General features: G+C 40.8%; 1 protein-coding gene across 2 annotated transcripts in view; it reads left to right on the forward strand.

Moving 5' to 3' along the window:
* SPATS2 (spermatogenesis associated serine rich 2) overlaps window positions 1-20,816 on the forward strand; it is a 119,309-nt gene that overhangs the window by 3,899 nt on the left and 94,594 nt on the right. The window contains exon 1 of one of the 2 annotated variants that reach the window (XM_079139586.1): window positions 15,447-15,712. The exons of the other annotated variant lie outside the window; for it this stretch is intronic. The gene's annotated coding sequence lies outside the window, so the exon portion shown is untranslated. Of the gene's footprint in view, window positions 1-15,446; window positions 15,713-20,816 lie in introns of those variants that run through there. 2 annotated transcript variants of the gene reach the window in all.

The raw sequence follows: 20,816 nt of genomic DNA on the forward strand, positions 1-20,816 counted from the left end.
CAATTTTAAAAAATTTAACCTTTTTTTCTTTTTGGTATAGCGGATTGATATGAGGTGCTTAACCTGTGAGCCACATTCCCAGCCTTTCAAATTTTTTATTTTGAGACAGGGTTTGGCTAAATTGCCAAGATTGTTCTTGAACTCATGCTCCTCCTGCATCAGCCTCTGGAGACACTGGGATTACAGGCGACCCGCCTGGTTTGATTTTCTTTTGAGACAGGGTCTTGCTAAATTGCTGAGGCTAGCCTCAAACGTGCAATCTTTCTGCCTCTGTGTTAGAGATAAGGAGGTGCGGCAATAAATGGAACACGTGCTCGAAAGTGGTTGGGCAAAGGCTAACCTTTACTCTGACAAAAGGGCGTGCTGCCAGAACCTGGCTAGCAAGCGCACCTGGGCACGCAGTCCGCCTGCTTAGATCTCAACCTAACGCAGCGCAGCCCTTCACTCTAATTGGAGAAGTTTGGGGTTACAATCTAAGCGGTTGGCTAATTTTAGAATTAGGGCGGGCAAAAGAGAAGGGCTGCAATTGCATCCAATTAAGACTGAATACTAGATTTTCAAAATGAACCACCAGACTTTCTATTTCTCACATCAACCTCCCAAATTGCTGGAATTACAGGGGTGTGCCATCGTGACCAGTGATGTTATGAGCTTTCATTGACTTGCTGTTGAGAAGATAACGTATAGAACAAACAAACATGACTAGGTGCTCCCTTTTCCCCTTCCAGTCTATGTAAGGAAATACAATTGTCTGGTGAGTTAACAGCTATAGAATAGAGGTTCTACCAGTAAGACTATAATTTTTCTGGAGGATATTAGGGTATTTTGTAATTTTAAAAAATTTCCTCTTGGTTGCCTGTAAAATACTCTATCAATGCTTGCAATTATTAGAAAAAAGTAAGTAAGATGGGGTCTGGTGTTGCACACCTGCAATCCCCGTAACTCGGGAGGCTGAGGAATGAAGACAGTAAGTTCAAGGCCAGCCTCTTAGAGAGACCCTGTCTCAAAATTTAAGAAATAAAAAATGCAAAGAAAGAGCTGAATGAAGGAAATAAGGAGAGAGAGAGAGGAAAGGTGGCTCAATAATAACACAGGTTTATTGGACAAACCTTCAGAGAGGGGCCCATCTTCCCCTTACAGACTGGGGTGAATTTAGGGGCATGAGGAAGTGGGGGAACTTTTGCAGTTAGGCAATTGCTAGGGAGTTGTCAGGGGAAGGGTCCTTGTGGTGGTCACCTCCATTCTTTAAGGTGGCCACTGTTCAATGTTGAATCAGGTGTTTGCAGGATTCCAGTCCCAGATAGCAATTTCTTTTCTTTGTATGATGATGGAGTGTTTGCGGTTTAAAGTCGGGTGGAGTCAGAGTGACACTGAGGTGACTCTAGTTCTAAGATGGAGGGTATATTTCAAAATGGCATTGCCTGCCTCTGGCCAGTTCTTCCTAACATAAAAGACTGGAGATGTAGCTCTATTGTAAAGTGTCCCTGGGTTCAATCCTCAGTATCAAAACAAAACAACAAAAAAAGAAAGATGGGTAGCTTATTGGTGGTAGGATTACCAGTAGTCTCTGCCCCCTGTCCATTTTTTTCTAGTTTCTTGTTTTATAATTAAGAAAAGAACATCCCAGCTATTGGTAGCCATTTTGGGGTGACGAGGGAAGTGGTTTGGGCTGGTCATTCTTGGGTTGTAGTTTAAAACAGGGCAGAGTTTCTGAGCTGGTTGTGATTAACAACAACGACATTAGACAATTTCAAGGGTAAGGGCGACTGAATGAGGAGGAGATGGAGAACTACCTGGAAGGTGATCCTTTTCATCTGTGGAGTCTCCCTAAAGAACTCTGCTTATCCTTTGGAAGCTCATTTCCATTGGATACTGTTCTCTGACATCTGTAGTCTCAGATATCAGTACTTTTTTTTTTTTTAATTTAAAAAATGTTATGATGTCTGGGATGGGACCCAGGTCTTTTTATATACTAGGCAGGCAGGCATTCTACCACCGAGTTATACCTCCAACTGAGTCTCAGGTCTATGCAGAAAAGCAGAGGTATTTATCATGGAGAAGTGCTACAATACGCATGTTCTATCACCCAGCTCTGCACTCATTGGCCACTTTAGTGTGGTTTAGTGTTGTTACATTTTTCAAGGGAGAGTCTTGTTGATATAGGCTGGGGTATTAGGTGAGAAGTGAGAAGCTTTCTCCTCTACCTCCTAGCAGAAAACTGCTTGATTAAAACATGCTTGGACTTCCACTTCTTGTCTTGGTACTGAAATTGAGTCTTTTAGGTTTAGACTATCCACTCAACTTGAGAGGGTATCTATTCCATGTGTAATAACCAGTGATATAGTCAATGCTCCCCCCACCTACTTCTTGTACTGGGGATTGAACCTGGGAGCACTTTACTACTGAGCCACATCCCAACCCTTTTTATTTTGAAACAGTGTCTTGCTAAATGACTAAAGGCCTTACTAAATTGCCGAGGCTGGCTTTGAACTCTCCATCCTTCTATCTCAACCTCCTGAGCCGCTGGGATTACAGGTGTGAGCAACTATTCCTGGCTGGCCTTGAATTTTCAATCCTCCTGCCTCAGCCTCTCGAGTCACTGGGATTTAGGCATGCATCACCTTGCCTGGCTTCAGGCAATTTTTGAAAGGAAGGAAGTAGCAATAGCACAAAAATCACAAAAATCACACAAATTTAGAACTTCTAGAAGGGCATTCTGATTCCCATTAACTCTAGAACATTACAATCTCAGAGAATTTGCTGGGGATATACTTCCCAAAGGATCTTAAATAATGAAAGTCAGTTGAAAGGAAAAATTTGATAAAATAATTTTTAAAAATCTAGTACATTAATAAGTGAGTTGTCCTTAATTTCTACCTTAGTTGATTTCACGAAAGCCAATGATTTCATATTCTCCCTCTCTCACAGATAAAAAATTCATAGAACCTTTTAAAAAGTTGGAAAAGCTGAGCATAGTGGCACACACCTGTAATCTCAGCATTTTGGGAGACTGAGGCAGGATTGCAAGTTTAAGGTTGGCCACAGCAATTTAGTGAGGCCCTCAGTAACTTATTGAGACTCTCAAAACAAAAAATAAGGGTTGGGGTTGTGGCTCAGTGGTAGAGTGCTTGCCAAGCATGTGTGAGGCACTGGGTTTGATTCTCAGCACCACGTATAAATAAATGAATAAAATAAAAAGGCCCATCAACATCTAAAAAAAAAAAGAACTGGAGATGTAGTTCAGTGTTAAAGCAAAAAAGTGCCCTTAGGTTAAGTCCTCAGTATCAAATAAATAAATAATAAAATAAAAGAAGAGCTGGGCACGGTAGCTCATGCCTATAATCCCAGCAACTCAAGAGGCTGAGGAGGCACAGCTGGGCACAATGGCCCACAACTGTAGTCCCAGCAACTCAGGAGGCTGAGGCAGGAAGATCACAAGTTCAAAGCCAGCCTTCACAGATTAGTGAGGCACTTAGCACCTTAGCAAGACCCTGTCTCTAAATAAAATACAGAAAAGGGCTGGGGATGTGGCTCAGGGGTTAAGTGCCTCTGGGTTCAATCCCTGGTACCAAATAATAATAATAATAATATAATAATAATAATAAAAATATATATGAATATGTCCGGAGATGTAGCTCCATGGCAAAGCACCCCTGAGTTCAATCCCAAATATCAAAAATTAAAAATTAAAAAACGAAAAGTTGGAAAGGATTTGAGAAGGCCTCTACCTTGAGTACTATACACTACAGAATCTTTGGAATAGCTTGACTCATGGATGATCATTTTCACTTTTGCTTGAAAGATGTTCCTTACCAGTCCTATCTTTTAACATCCTTAATTGTTAAAAAATTATTTTATGGGCCTGAGGAGGTAGCTCAGTGTTAGAGTGCTTGCCTAGCATGTGCAAAGCCATGGGTTTGATCCCCAGCATTGCAAAAAAAAGATTTTTTTTTTTTTTGGTACTAAAATTTGCTTTCCTATAATTTCTTTTAGAACTTCCATCATTCTTTGTTGCTACAAAGAATAACAGCAACAAAACACCCCCCCAAAAAAAACCTTTTTGATGAGAACCTGCCCTTCATGTTAAATGCCTCTATATTTTCCCTTTCCACATTAAACATCACCTTGTTTAAGGAGGCAGTGTAGTTGGTGGCCTGAGGATGGATGAAGTTGTGATGGAATAGGGTTCTACTTCTGCCTTTTGTACTGACTAGCCCTGTGATTTTGGATGAGACACTTAATCACCAAAGCCCCAGTTTCTTTCTTGTATCTGAGGAAGTTGGACTTGGATGACCTTTAAGATTGCTTTTAACACTAAATTCTGTGGTTCTTTTTGGCTGAGTCTTGTCTTTTTTCCTGGTACTAGAGATTGAACGCAGGACACTCTACCTCTGAATGATATCCTCAACCCCCACACCTTTTATTTTGAGACAGGGTCTTGCTAAATTGCTGTAGCTGGCCTTGAACTTATAATCCTCCTGCTTCAGCCTCCTGAGTAGCTAGCTGAAATTACAGGCATGTGCCATCCACCAGACTGCAATTTAACACCAGGGTTGTTAAATGGTTTGATTTCTTATCCTTAGGCTGCCCTCTTGTGGACATTATTTTGAAGAGACATTTTATACACACACACACACACACACACACACACACACACACACACACACATATCTATCATTTATATATATAAATAATATAAATATTATTATAATTTTTTTGGAGACAGTATCTTACTATGTTGCCTAGGCTGGCCTTGAATTCCTGGATTCAAGTGCTCCTCCTGCCTCAGCCTCCTGAAGAGCTGGAACTACAGGCACACATCACTGCACTTGGCTTTAAAATAAAATACTTTGCTTAAAGAACAATATAAAGAACATACCCTCCCCCAAATTTATCTGCATCCCACTATTTTTTTCTATTATTCTTATTATTTTGAAGATTGAACCCCTGAGCACTTTACCATTGAGTTACATCCCCAATCCTTCTTATTTTCTATTTTGAGACAGACTGTCACTAAGTTGCTGAGGGTCTCCCTAATTGCCCAGGCTGGCCTTGAATTTGCCATCCTCCTTTCTTAGCCTCTTGAGTTGCTGGGATTATAGGCTTGTACCATCATGCCCAGCTCACTATTTGACTATTTGGCTCACTATTTGTTTTTAGTTATTCTTTTTATTTTTTCTTTTCTCCACTTTTTTTTATTGGTGCATTAGAGTTGTACATAATGATGGGATTTGTTATTACATATTTGTACATGCACACAATATAACAATATAATTTGGCCAATATCACTCCCCAGTGCTTTCCCCCTCCCTCCCTGTCTCCCACTCCTTAACCCTTTCCTCTATTCTACTGATCTCCCTTTACTTCTTAAAAAAAAAAAAAAAAAAAAAAAAAAAATTTTAGTTCTAGATGGACACAGTACCTTTATTTTTTATTTAGTTTTTTTATATGGTGTTGGGGATTGAACCCAGTGCCTGACACATGGTAAGCAAGTGCTCTATCACTGAGTCACAATCCCAGCCCCCCCTTTACTTTTCAGGTGATCTCTCTCCACCTTTCTTTTTCTTTTTCCTCTCTAGCTTTTACATATGAGAGAAAAAATGTGACCTTTACCTGAGTTTGGCTTATTTCAGTTAACATAATGGTTTCAAGTTCTATATATATTCCTGCAAATGACTTAATTTCATTTTTCTTTATGACCAAATAAAACTCCACTATGTATATGTAACACATTTCCTTTATCCATTCATCTGTTGATGGGCATTTAGGCTGGTTCCACAGTTTGGCTATCCTGAATTGTGTGACTATAAACATGGGTATGCATGTATCACTATAGTATGTTGACTTTAATTCTTTAAAAAATTTTTTTTAGTTGTAGATGGACATAATATCTTTATTTATTTTTTAATGTGGTGCTGAGAACTGAACTGAGTGCCTTACACATGCTAGGCAAGCAATCTACCACTGAGCCACGACTCCAGCCCCTTAATTCTTTTTTTTTTTTTTTTAAGATTTTTTTAATTGTAGATGAACACAATACCTTTGTTTCGTTTATTTATTTTTATGTGGTGCTGAGGATCGAACCCAGTGCCTCACATGTGCTAGGCAGGTGACTTACCACTGAAATACAACCCTGGCCTGCTGATTTTAATTCTTTAGGATAAATACAGAGGAACCTTCATACTGATTTCCATTGTGGTTGTACTAATTTACAATCCCACCAACAGTGTGGGAGTATTTTTTTCCCACATTCTTTCTAGAATTTATTATTGTTTGTATTCTTTTTTTTAATTTTTTTTTTTAGTTGTAGATGGACACAATACCTTTATTTTACTTATTTATTGTTATGTAGTGCTGAGGATCAATCTCAGTGCCTGACACATGGGAGACAAGCACTCTACCACTGAGCCACAACCCCAGCCCTTGTTTATATTCTTGATGGCTACCATTCTGACTGGTGTGAGGTGAAATCTCAGTATAGTTTTGATTTGCTTTTCCATAATTACTAACAGTGTTGACTATTTTTTCATATATTTGTTAGCTATTTGTATTTTCTTCCATTGAGAAGTATCTCTTTGATTCATTTAGCCATTTATTGATTGGGTTATTTGTTTTCTTGATGTTAAGTTTTTTGAGTTCTTTATTTTAGATATTAATCCTCCGTCAGGACAACAATAGGTAGGCAAAGATTTTTCCCCCATTCTCTTCACCTTCTTTTTTAAATTTTGTGGCGCTGGGGATTGAACCCAGAGCCTTGTGCACGTGAGGCAAGTACTCTACCAACTGAGCTATATTCCCAGCCCCTTTCTTCACATTCTTAATTGCTTTCTTTGCTGTACAGAAGCTTTTTAATTTGACTAACGCTTGGCGTTATTTCCTAAGCTTTAGAGGTCCTGTTTTTGGTTATTCTTATTCTCTTTAGTCCTTCATCAATAAATGTATGTCATCTTATGTGGTCAAATCATAGCAAGGATACTTTTTTTTTTTCCAGTACTGGGGATCAAACCCAGGGTCTTGCACATGCTAGGGAAGCTCTACCACTGAGCTACTCCCCAGCCCTTTTATATTTGTATTTTTAATTAGGGCTCTCACTGAGTTGCTCAGTTGATATTGGCCCTGAATTTGTGATTCTCCTACCTCAGCACACCAAGTAGGTAGGATTACAGGTGTGTGCCACCATGCCTGGTAAGGATACAATTTTATACTTTTTTTCCCCCCAATCACTGAAAATGATGACATCTGTATAGTAATCTGTAATAATGCTTATAAATCAATAAGCACTTTCATATTTTACTATAATAACTTTGTTACAATATACATTTAAGTTGGACACTTAAGTGCACACACTATAAAGTTCATCTTTTTAAAGTGTACAATTAAGTGGGTTTTAGTCTACTTATAGGGTTGTATAATCACAGCCAGTCTCCAATTCCAGAATGTTGTCACTACCCCTAAAAGAAGCCCCACACCCATTAGCCATCATTCTTCATTGCCTCCTCCTACCAGCCTCTGGCAACCACTAATTTATTTTCTGTCTCTATGGATTTGTCTATCCTGGACATATATAAGTGGAATCACACCATATACAGCTGTTTGTGTGTATCTGACTTCTTTCACTTAGCATGTTTTCAAGTTTCATCCATGTCATATGCATCATTTTAATATTTCCTTTTACATAACTCAGTATATTTTAATGCTGTATAATATTCCCTTTCTGAGAGATATTTATTAGATATATATAGTGCATGTATATGTTGTAAAGAATGTGGCATTGATATCTTTATACCTCTAATTCATCTATTCTCTTGAATTATTTCCTTAGAATAAATCCCATGAGTGGGATTACTAGGTCAAAGGGCATGAACATTTTTATAGCTCTTGTCTATATTGCTCTTAAATCGTGGTGCCCAGAACTAAATGCAATTCTCAGTGTGCTCAGACAGAACAGGGTACTGTGGGGCTATTAAGTTCTCAAGGTCTGGACAATATATCATCCTTTAAATCAAGGAACCTAAGAATTTATTAGCTTTTTATTTTTATTATTTTGGTTGCTATGTGTGGCTCTTTGTGTTTATAGCAAACTGAGGCCATTGTATCTTTTCCTAGGCACTGTGTCTTAAAGCTATATTTGCATCTACTCTAAGATGAAGCCTAAGGAGACTTTTGAAGACTCCCTGACTGAATTTAGTTTGTCTTAGCTTTCTGTTTTAACAGTGGGTGGTCTGAAGAATTTCTCAGAAAGAATGAAGTTATTGTGGTCTTAGCTAGATACTGTAGATGGTGCTAAAGGGCTGTCACAAGGGTAAAATATGTTCCTCCCTGCCCCCTTCACTTTTTTGAAGAGTCAAGTGGCACCTTAGCAGCTTCATTATCAGAGTTCCATCCTCTCCTTTGGCTGAGAAAAAGAGAACAAACATGTAGTTGAATTTGGGTGTTATTCAAGCCTAGCTCCAATTAAAGCATGTTTTTCCGTTGTCATTTGATCTCTTAGGGGAACCTGGGGCAGTCTATTTCATGTTAAAACTGCTTGAACACATCTCATACCACTGATTTGGTCTTCAAGTTCATACCCAGGGGTGCTTAACCACTGAGATACATTCCCAGCCCTTTTTATTATTTATTTAAAATTTTTTAAAATGTTTTTTGGTTGTCAATGGATCTTTATTTTATTTATTTATTTATATGTGGTGCTGAGAATTGAACCCAGTGCCTCACACATCCCAGGCAAGCACTCTACCACTGAGCCACAACCCCAGCCCATTTATTTAATTTTTGAGACAGGGCCTCACTAAACTGCCCAGACTGGCCTCAAACTTGAGATCCTCTTTCCTCAGTCTCCTGAGTCACTGGGATTACAGGCAATGGCCAGTGCACTGAGTTCCAATTCTCTTCTTTCTTCAGACTTCTCTTCTTTCTTCCCACTTCTCATCCACCCTTTCCATAGTCCATTTGCAAACTATGATAACTCAAAGCAAGGACCGTGAACTTTCAGGGTTTTGGGGAAATATCAAAGTAATCTGTTCAGATGTCTCCTGATCACAGATCTGGGGGACAATAAGGCTCCTATAATTCCCCCATCCCTCCTTCTATCCCCATAATCATCAGTTTAGAATTGGCTTATCTTTTTGTCCTTTTCCTTCATGGGATCCACAGCAGAGTGTAAGTTTGCTGCTTTCAGTATCTTTTGGATTTTATTGCAAATAACTGCTTATTAGGTGACTTTTCTTGCAAGGCTAATAGACTAACCACTTCAGAATCATCTCCTTTCAAGGTTTAATTTTTTTTATTAGTTCTCTTTAGAATTCATGTCAGTAGAGTGTATTTTATTATACATACATGGAGTATAGCTTATTCTAATTAGGATCCCATTCTTGTGGTTTATGATGTGGAGTTTCACTGGTGGTATGTTCATAGATGAACATAGGAAAGTTCTGTCAGATTCACTCTACTATTTTTCATATTCCCATCCTCCTGCCCTTTGTCTAATCTACTGAACTCTATTCTCTCCTCCCTTGCTGTGTGTATCCGCATTATCAGAGAGAACATTCAGCTTTTGGTTTTTTGAGATGGGCTTATTTCACTTAGCATGATAGTCTCCAGCAAAAGTCATAAAGTCTCTCTTTTTATGGCCAAGTAATATTCCATTGTGTATATATACCACGTTTTCTCTATTCATTCATTTGTTGAAAGTCTCCTAGGTTGGTTCCATAGCTCAGCTATTGTGAATTGAGCTTCTACAAACATTGATGTGACCGCATCACTGTAATATGCTGATTTTAAGTCCTTTGGGTATATGCTGAGCAGTTGGATAACTGGATCAAATGGTGGTTCCATTCCAAGTTTTCTGAGGAATTTCCATACCGCTTTCCTGATTTGCAATTCTACCAGCAATGTCTGAATGTATCTTTTCCCCCACATCCTTGCCAACATTTATTGTTATATTCTTTTTTTAAGTGGATTTTAAAAAATAACTATTTTATTTAGTTTTGTATGTGGCACTAAGGATTGAACCCAGTGCCTCACTCATGCTAGGCAAGCACTCCACAACTTAGCCACAATTCCAGCCCTATTACTTGTATTCTTCATAATTGCCATTCTTACTGGAATGAGATGGAATCTCAATGTAGTTTTCTTATTTTTTAATTTTTTTGGTATTGGGGAGTGAATCCAGGGGCGCTTAACCACTGAGCCCCATTCCTAGCCCTTTTTTTTTATTTAGAGATAGGGTCTCACTAAGTTACTTAAGGTCTTGCTAAGTAGCTGTGGCTGCTTTGAAGTTGCCATCATCTTGTGGTGTTGAGAATTCAGTGCCTCACATACTCTAGGCAGGTGCTCTACCATTGAGATACAACCCCAGCCAGTCCCTGAACACTTTTTCATGTATTTGTTGACCATTCTCATTTCTTCTTCAGTTAAGTGCCTATTCAGTTCCTTTGCCCTTTTATTGATTGGGTTATTTGTTTTTTTTTTTTTCTTTTTCTTTTTTTTTTAGTTCTTTATATATCCTGGAGATAAATGCTCTATTTGGTGTGCAAGGTCTTATTCTTTTCCATCAGTGTGTTTCTTAGTTTTTTGTTTGTTTTTTGTATTGGGGATTGTACTCAGGGACATTTTACCACTGAGCTTCATCCTCAGTCTTTATCTATCTATCTATCTATCTATCTATCTCTCTATTTATACATACATGCATACATACATACATACATACTGGGGATTGAACCTACGGTTACTTAACCACCAAACCACATCCCCAATCCTTTTTAAAATTTTTTATTTAGAGATAGGATCTTGTTAAGTTGCTTAGGACTTTGCTAAGTTGCTGAGGCTGACTTTGACACTCTTGCCTCAGCCTCCCAAGTGATTGGGATTACAGGCACGCGTCTCTGCTGTGGCCTGGCTTGTTTGTTTTTTGCAGTACTGGGGATTCAACCCCAAGCCTCCATGCTAGGCAAGTGCTCGACAAGTGAGCTGCATCTGCAGTCCCTTTGAGTGTTTCTTGTTTTTATGTTCCTATCTTTGCTGACATCACTCTTTTTTCCTGTAACACTTTTCCTTTCTGCTAATCTAAATCTTTATACTTTTATGACCCACCTTAAGATTTATCCATAAGTGATGTCTTCATTGATGAATCCCATCTCCAGTAATTATTATTAAAAGTGCCCCTGGGTTTAATCCCCAGTAACAAAAAAAAAAGTAAAAGGCCTGGGAATGGGCTCAGTGATGGAGCACCTCAGATTCAGGTTCAATCCCTAGTCCCACCAAAACTAAACAAAACAAAAAAACAATTCCAATCTCTGATCTCAAAGATCTATTTGAAAACATATCAAATTAGGTTAGGTTAATACCTGTAGACTATATTTGCCAAAGTGAAGATCCTGTCATGATTTCTTCTTAGTTGTAATTCTGGCACTTGATCAGTGGGATAAATTAATCCCCTAAAGGCTGAATTGAGACATGGATATTGTTTTTTTATTTACATAATATTTTTTCATATTTACTTATTTACTAATATTTTATTATTTACTTATATTTTCTGGTGCTGGGGATCAAACCCAGGGCCTCACACATGCACTCTACCATTGAACTATATACTCTTAGACCCTGAATGCTATTTTAAAATGATCTTCTTTTCCTTTATTATTTGTTTATTTATTTATTTGATAGTAGGCCTTTAACCCAGGGATGCTCTACACACTGATCTACAACCTCAGTCCTTTTCTATTTTTATATTGTGACACTCTCACTAAGTTGCCAAGGCTGGCCTTGAACTTGTGATCCTCCTGTTTCAACCTCCTGAGTTGCTGGGCTTACAGGTATATGCCACCTCACCTGGATCTTTTCCTTTTTTAAAAATATCATTAGCAGTTACTCTAATCATTTCAGAAATTGATTTTGGTGTTTTCTTCAGAGTAGGTTATAAATATATGTTGTAGCTTTTCCTCCAATACAATTTATAGATGGACTTTGAACAATCTGCAATTATTTCAATTCAGGCAATGCTTCATTTTATTATGAAGCAAAACATGCACAAGGGGAAAAAATGTATGTGTGTATATATATATATCTATCTCCCTGATGATAGGTAGATAACCATGACAAAATTAATATTTTTAACCTGGTCAAAAGAAGTATTTTTATAAAAAAAAAAAAAAAGTATTTTTCAGCCAGGTGCAGTGGCACATGCCTATGATTCTAGCAACTGGGGAGGTTGAGGCAGGAGGATTGCAAGTTCAAGGCCAGCCTCAGTAACTTAGTGAGACCCTAAGCAACTTAGGGGGACCCTGTCTCAAAATAAAAATAAAAAGGGCTGGAGATGTAGCTCAATGATAAAGCACCCCTGGGTTAAATCCCAAGTAGGAAAAAAAAAAAAAGTATCTTTAAAATGTTTGTTCAATGTCTTTTCCGAGAAGTCCAGCACTGCATGAGTTGCAGTACCCCTTTTGCAAACTCAGCTCAGCAAAACATCCTTTATGCAACCCTCCTTCTTTGGAGGGCAGATATTTTTTTGAGTAAAACCTTCTGAGAGGACAACCCCTACTGCCACTCCAGGCAGGGACCAGGCAAAATGTTCCAACTATACTTGGAATTCTCCTTTGAAGATCTACTAAATATAATATTCTCTATCTCATAAATTTCCAGTGGTTTTATTATTTTGTTTTGTGGTATGAAAATTGAACCCAGGGACTTGTACATGCTAGGCAAGGACTGTACCACTGAGTCACATCCCCAGCCTTCCAGTGATTTTTTTTTTTTTTTTTTGTGTGTGTGTGTGTGAGAGAGAGAAAGAGAGAGAGAGAGAGAGAGAGAGAGACAGAGAGAGAGGAAAGAGAGGGGGAAAGATAGACTATTGTTTACTTGTTGTAAAATACAATTGTAGCCTGGAAAGGAGGCACATGTCTGTATTCTCAGGTACTCAAGAGGCTGGGGTAAGTTCCAGGCCAGTCTCTGCAATTTATTGAGACTTTTTCTCATAATAGAATGTGCTGGGGATGTAGCTCAGTGGTAGAGTGCTTTCCTAGCATGCTGGAGCCCCTGGGTTAGATCCCTAGCACTGCAAAAACAAACACAATCATAAAGCACATAGTAATGATCCATCTTAAATACTGCACATTCTTTGGCTATTTGGCCATCCAGCACAATTTTTTTTAGGGTTCTGGGGATTGAAACTCCTGCACCTCAGGGGGGAGTTTTGGTTTTTAGTCATTTTCAGCTCTGCCCTCCACTCACTGCACTCTCTCACATCCCTGTTGGAGGCCATTTTTTTTCTGGCCTTGAGCCATTCTCCATGCCCATGCTGAAGTGAACTTGAGTCCCTCCTTCCTATCTAGCATGTCCAGGGCCTCACACATGCTAGGAAAGCACTCCACCTCCAGTGACGTTTTAATAGTGCTCATGGATTGGACTCAGATGTGCTCTTTCATCTACCTCCCTTCTCTTAGAATGGGTTATTCACATATAAGACATTTCTCTCAAGAGCTTTTAGGAATCATGACTTGTCCAACAGACCAAAGTTTTAAAAAAATGAGGACTTTATTTGGCATCCCAAAAACCTGGTTTTGCAGTAGCAAGAGGTTCTATAATGAAAGCATTTCTTAAGTGACATTAGGTGTGTGAAATCAGTCACCATGGAATAGGATCCCTATTAACAAGGGTCATATCATCCCGCTCCTACTCAGCATGGGTAGGAAAGGGAAGTGTGGAAGTTATTCATTCCTTGATTTCCTATATCAATTTTCATTTTCTGCTAAAGCACTTATCACTATTATGGTTAATTATTTAATAGCTTATCTCCTCCTTTACAACTGGATACTCTCTTTAGGGGCAATGATCTTTATTTTTCTTGACCCAATGACCCAATGCCTAGAACAATTGAAGAGAGCAGATATTTGAATTCTTTGCTATTTGAATCTTTGAAAGAACAGACACTTGGTCTAGTACCTTAACTACCTCCATGACCTAGTCTTTTGTTTATATATATTAAATGATATGGGTGGAATATTTTAGGCATGTATCAACGGGTCAGTGGCTTCCAAATTTTTGACCCCCTGTACCATATAAAATTAAGAACCACAAAGATCAGATGACTTGGTAGCTATCTACTATACTATTCAGTTACAGGTACTGTCTCTGAAATGACAAACGTATGGAAACCCAAACTACCGTTTTCTGTGATGTGTATCTCTATAAATATACACACTCTTGGGCTGGGGAGATAGCTCAGCTCAGCTGGTAGAGTGCTTGCCTTGCAAGCACAAGGCCCTGAGTTCAATCCCCAGTACCGCAAAAAAAAAAAAAAAAGCAAACACACACACACACACACACACACACACTCTTGGCCTTCTTGTTGGTACCCCATTCAGAGTCACCTTATTTGGCCCCAAAAGATTCTAGATTTTGATTAATTTGTTTAGTGCTGACAGTCTAAATCTCAGCCTTGCAACTCCCGAAGGACCACTTACCAGTCAACTCTTTTGTTTCACATACAGGACACTGCGCAAAAGGTACACAAATACTAAAGATGATTCCGGCCCGGGGAAGGTTGGGGGTTGGGAGTAACTATTCAGACAGGAACGGAAGATGGGATGGGGGGGGTCTCACTGATCACGGCCTCACAGAAGGATGCAGACAGCTGGGTGGATCAGGAACCCACCATCATAACAGACTTAGGCAATGTGTTTGGCAAACATCAACCGGGAAGAGAACCCGACGCCCCGTTGGCCGCACGGACTGCCAGGGAGGCTGAGCGGCCCAGCGTTTCCCAAAGCCGGTGGCTTTCAAGTGGCCTTTTGGACAAAAACTTGGGTTGAGAAGCAGGGGTAGGTGAAGAGGCGTGAAGTCATAAGATGCACAATCGAAGGCGGCCGGAACTACCGTCGCGGCCCCAGACAGCAGAAAATCGCGCGCGAGGTTCCTCTCCGGCGCCCGTCTTCGGCCAACTCCGGGGGAGTTTCGGCTCTTTCCGTCAGTTTCTGCTCGGCCCTTCACTCTGCGGGCGCTATCCCCCACCACGCGGTGCCTGGCTTTTTATGGCCATGGGCTCTTCTACACGCCAACGTGAACTCGCATCCCACCCGTTCCCTCCTTCCATCTAGTTTATCCCAAACCCATTCCTCATCGCCTCGGTAATTCCCAGTCTCTGGCAGAGCCCGAGTTCTTTCAACTCAAGCGCGCGGGCTGGCGGGCGGCACGAGGGACCAGCGCCTGACAGAAGCGGTAACTGGACCGACTGGAGTCGGTCTCGCCCCCCACGCTTCTCCACTCGAAGGTGCCAGGGCGCGCTGGCCACCTAGCGCTCGGGCCTCGCTCGCGCGCGGGCTAGTTGCAACGGCCACGAGCTCGGCGCGCCAGGTTCGCGCCGGCGCGAGCACGCGCTCTGCGCTCTGGCCGGCTAGCGCGCACGCGCCCGAGAGGGCTCCGGGGCGGGGCGAGCAGCTCGAGCCCGGTGGAGGGTCGGTGTGGGTCGCTGGCACTCCGGCCCCTAGCCGCGCTGCGATTCCCTGCCCACCGCCGGGTAGACCAGGGAAGCCCGAAAGGCGGCGGTGGAGGCGGGGCGGCTTCAGGCCCTGCGAGAGCGGGGGGAGGAGCGTGGCGGCGACGGCGGCGGCTCCTGGAGAGGAGGCGGAGGATCTCCTTTCCTCTTCTCAGACCTCGGAGCGTCCGGGACTCAGAGCCCGGAACTGGGGGGACGCGGCGACTGCTGGGCCTCGGCTAGGTGAGCTGGGGTGCTGGTCGAAGGGTTGGCGGGGCTGAGTGGGTCACAGAGGTGGAGGGCGGGCTCCAGGAAGGGAAAGGGGGAGGGGGCAGTTGTTGGGGGTTGGGGCACCGAGAGCTGGGGGCTGTGAGCTCTTTGGGACCAGGAGTGCCCAAAGGGTCGAGGGTTTCTGGGGTTAGTGGGGCGAGCGAGGCAACGGGTCTGATTTGGGGAGTTTCCAGAGGGATAGGCCAGGGAAACAATGGAATGAAGGCGAACTCTGGTATGAGCGTGTGTGGGGTATTGGATTTTAAGAAACACCGAGCAAGGTCGGAAAGAATGAAATGGATCATTTGGGATGTGAAGTACAATGAAATGGGGATGCGTTAGGTCATCTGTGTGGTGTCCGAGATCCTTAGGATATGAGGGCAATGATGAAATTTGAAGATGAGGGATAGAAGGGCATTCTTGGAATTGAGAGGGAAACGGAGTGGAAAACAAGGCAAAGAGAGGTAGAGAAATATAATAGAAAGGATTTGGGCAGAAGTGAAGAGCCAGAGAGTATAGGATAGATGGACTAGAGGGTTATCTTTCCTTTACTGCATCCAGATGATTGTGTCCTTTTAGAAAGTGGGTCTTTCTCAGGCTTGACTTTTTGCTAAGGAGTACAAACCATTCTTTTAATAATTTGGTTATCACTTATCGTCCGTTTTATTGATAAAGCATATCTATAATACCTATTTTCCCTCTATTGAGCATATAATGCTAGGTAATTTGCTTGTAGTTAATGAAGCAGGAGAAAAACACATCACCAAAAATATCTTGTTTTGAGTTAGATCAGTGATAGTGCAGAGTTGAGGGTGTTTGGGGAACCCAGAACTTGTTTTTAGTTGGACTGAAAAGGAATGAATAGCCTTGATAAAATCCAAGTTATCAGTACTTCGTTAGAATTGCAATTTCTCACTGAGAAGTATTCATGTTCCATTTTATACTGGGTTTTATGCTCATGGAAAAGAGTTGGGGTTCTAACTCAAGATACTGTTTCTCGAGGCTGATTCCAAGTTATCAGGCTGTCTCATACTTTGCAGTTTGAATTAAGGTGCTTTGGGAATATTGTGGGAAAGTATTTCTGGGGTCATTATCTTTTCATTTTCTTAATACTTGGATTTGCAGACCAAATTTGCAATAGTACTATAGAAGACTGCTGATTTTGAAATTATTGTTATCCTTATGTGTTCATAAATAGTCCGTATAAAGCTTTTTGCTTTTCGGGCATTAAGTTTTGCTGACTCATCTAAAGATTTTTGGGCATCAGTTTATTTCTCAGCAATGTCTCAGATGGTAGCATTTGGTTACTTTATCAGAGTCCAAAAATAATAATCTAAATTGTATTTTTCTACTTGGGAGACTGAGGCCAGAAGGATTGGAAGTTTGAGGTCAGCCTGGACACCTTAGTGAGACCTTATAAAAAGTAGAAAGGGCTGGGGATGTAGTTCACTGGTAGAGTGCCCCTGAGTTCCATCCTCAGTATGGGGTTAAAAAAAAGATAAGTTGTACTTTTATATGTTATAAAAATTGAACAAAGCAAGAAGTGCCCTCAGAGGTAATAAGGGCTAGGCAAGGTGCTAGGATTTTTTTTATATGCATTATCTCATTTAATTTAATCCTCACAATTACTTCCTCTTTTAAAAAAAATATTTTTAGTTGTAGATGGACACAATACCTTTATTCTATTTATTTTTATGTGGTGCTGGGGATTGAACCTAGTGCCACATACCTGGGAGGCAAGCACTCCACGACTGAGCTACAATCCCAGCCCCCAGTTATTTTCTCTTTTGTACATTAAGAAGCTAAGTAATTTACTAAGGTCACAGAATTAGTGAATAACAAAAGCTGGATCCAGACCCAGCTCTGTTGGATGCTTTCTTTAAATCTTTTTTATTTTTTTTACACTGGCAGTTGAACCTAGGGGTGTTTTACAACTGAGCTACATGCCAGCCCTTTGTATTTTTTATTGTGAGATAGAGTCTCACTAAGTTGCTTAGGACCTGGCTAAGTTGCTGAGGCTGGCCTCAAACTTGCGATCCTCCTGCCTCAGCCTCCTGAGTCCCTGGAATTATAGGTGTGCACCACCATGCCCAGCTGCCTGCTGCCTTTGAATCTTCACTGCCTGATATTTCTTTCTATTCTACCCCATCTTGGTATATAGTAAAGCATATGAAACTTGGTTTTGATATGACAGCAGTGATTTTGATAAAGATTGGGTTAATGGGCTACATCTGTAGAGTTTATGGAAAGTTTATTTCCCCTGTGATTTAACAAAACTCCTGGGATCCTGATAATGAAGCTAAAAACATCTTTCTGCTAATGGTTTGTTTTGTAATTATATTTAATTTTCTATTTAGTCAACAGTACTGCTGAAGTACTGTGCATACGTGGCACTCTTACTTGCAGAAGTTAAGACAAGCAGTTGTAGAGCCAAAACCAATTAACTCTGGAAAACAATAAAAACTGCTCAGTGCTCAAATGCTCTCCAAACACCTGTTGAGCCCACAGGTGGTACTAGCATTACCTCTAAATATAGATAGGAGCCAAGAAACCTACACTGAGGCAGTAAGAACTAAGAAACAGCTGTGACCTGAGGGAGGCGAAGAGCCGTAGGTTACTGGCGGAAACATCAGCATAGCGCCTGGAGGCTAGGAATGGCTGACTGGAAGCAGGTGGGGGTGGAGGGATTTTTGTCTTTTTGTTTTGTTTTGGTACTTGGGATTGAACAACATTCCCAGCTCTTTTTATTTTTTATTTTTATTTTTTGTATTGCTGGGGATTGAACCCAGGGCCTTGTGCTTGCGAGGCAGGCACTCTCCCAACTGAGCTATATCACCAGCCCTTTATTTTTTATTTTGAGACAGTGCCTTGCCAGGTTGTTGAGGCTGGCTTTGAACTTGTGATCCTCCTGCCTTGCCCTCCTGAGCTACTGGGATTACAGGCCTGCATGATGGCACCTGGCTGTCAGTTACTTTAAAATGGTCTTTTTTTTTTTTTTTTTTTGCGTCATTTTATTACATATTCCCCTGAAGGGAGCGTTTCGCCCTATATGTGAGTAATGGTGCTTTCTCTACTGACTTTTTCCCTATCGTTAGCAGGATACTTGGTATTGGAAATGATTCAAAAGGAAATGTTTTACCCAGTTTTCATGTATCTAATGTGGAAGGAACCATTTGTGGTATACAGTCACCCATGCAAATGTAGGTGATGATCTTCAGTGTTGTGTCTGAAAAAAATGTGTCAGTAGTGTAAAGCATTTTTAGTATACTTTGCTGCCTTTGGGTGGAATACAGGTTACTTTTTTCTTTTTCTTTCTTTCTTTTTTTTTTTTTTTTTGTGGTGCTGGACATGGAACGCAGGGATGCTCTGGTACTGAGCCACATCTCCAGCCCTACTCTTTTCATTTAAATATGTTTTACATGACAGGCCCAGTGGCACATGCCTGCAATCACAGCTACTTGGGAGGCTGAGGCAGGAGAATTGCAAGTTTGAGGCCAGCCTGGGCAACGTAGTGAGACGTAAAATTTTAAAAAGAACTGTGGATGTAGCTCTTTGGTAGAGTGCCTGTCTAGCATGTGTGAGTCCCTAGGTTCATTTCCTAGTACCACAAAAAAAAGTTTTACATGTATAAGCTGGTTATTGCTTACCTTCTGTATCCTTTTTTCCTTCACTCAAAAAAAAAAAAAAAAAGTTACAGTGCATGTTAATATGCTTTATTTTATTTTCTGTGGCCTGGGGATTGAACCCAGGGATATTTTACCACTGAACTACATCCCCAGATATTTTTATTTTATTTTACTTTACTTTATTTTATTTTACTTTACTTTTATTTTATTTTACTTTATTTTATTTTATTTATCTCATCTCATTTCATTTTACTTTATTTTATTTTATTTTAGGGGGGTATGGGAGATTGAACTCAGGGGCACTGAGCCACATCCCCAGCTGTTTTGTATTTTATTTAGAAACAGTGTCTCACTCAGTTGCTTAGCACCTCACTTTTGCTGAGGCTGACTTTGAACTTGGAATCCTCCTGCCTCAGCCTCCCGAGCCACTGGGATCACAGGTGTGTGCCACTGCACCTGGCCAGACATTATTTGTTTTGAGGCAGTATCTCATCAAGATACCCAGGCTAGCCTTGAACTTGGGATCTTTCTGCCTCAACCTCCCAAGTTGCTGGATTACAGGTGTGCACTGCTGTGCTCAGCTCCCTATACATTTAAATATTTCTAACAGATAGCTGGAATACATGATAGAACAGGAAGTAAAACTGATTGAAGTCATTGTTTGACTCCATTTTCTTTCCTTCTGTATATCTGAATTGTCACATAATACCTGGTACAATATGTTGAAATAGTTATGGTGAGCTGTCCCTTAGAATGGGTCTCAAATTTTACTTCATATTTTCTAAATGTCACATGGAGGTTGTTACCCCTGTATCTTGTCTCGTAAGCTTATTCAGCTTCAACGTGACTTCAGGCTCCCATGCTGATTTCCAGGAGCCTTGAAGGAGACTTAGTAAGCCCACACTTATGGATGGGGTCTGTCTGAAACTCAGCCCAATTACTAGACTGTTGAATTAGTTCTGAAATATTTTAAGGATTCGAAATTTGTAAATGCTTTTATTTTTAGGTTGCTTTATATTAAGGATTGGCCAGAGGCCAGCATTCATTTCATGTTCATATTCAGTATGACAGCCTATAGGAGTGGGTTCCTGAAATAATCATCCGCATACATTCTGTAGTAACCCCAGGCCCTTAAAATGTTCTGTAGGGTCTGAAGATATAGCTGTTAGCTTAAAGGCAGCTGCTGCTTCCTCCCCTCCTCTTCCCCCCTTCCCCCTCTTCTCCCTCCCCTTCCCTCTCCTTCTTCTGGTACTGTTTTCTTTTTTTGGGGGGGGGGGGTACTGGGGATTGAACCCAGGCCGCTTAACCATTAAGCCACAGTCCTAGCCCTTTTTTAATATTTTATTTAGACAGGGTCTCACTGAGTTGCTTAGGGCCTTGCTAAGTTGCTGAGGCTGACTTTGAACTCACAATCCTCCTACCTCAACTTCCAGAGCTGCTGGGATTACAGG

This window comes from Sciurus vulgaris (assembly GCF_902686455.1).
Source record: "Sciurus vulgaris genome assembly, chromosome: 5".
Taxonomy (NCBI): Eukaryota; Metazoa; Chordata; class Mammalia; order Rodentia; family Sciuridae; genus Sciurus; species Sciurus vulgaris.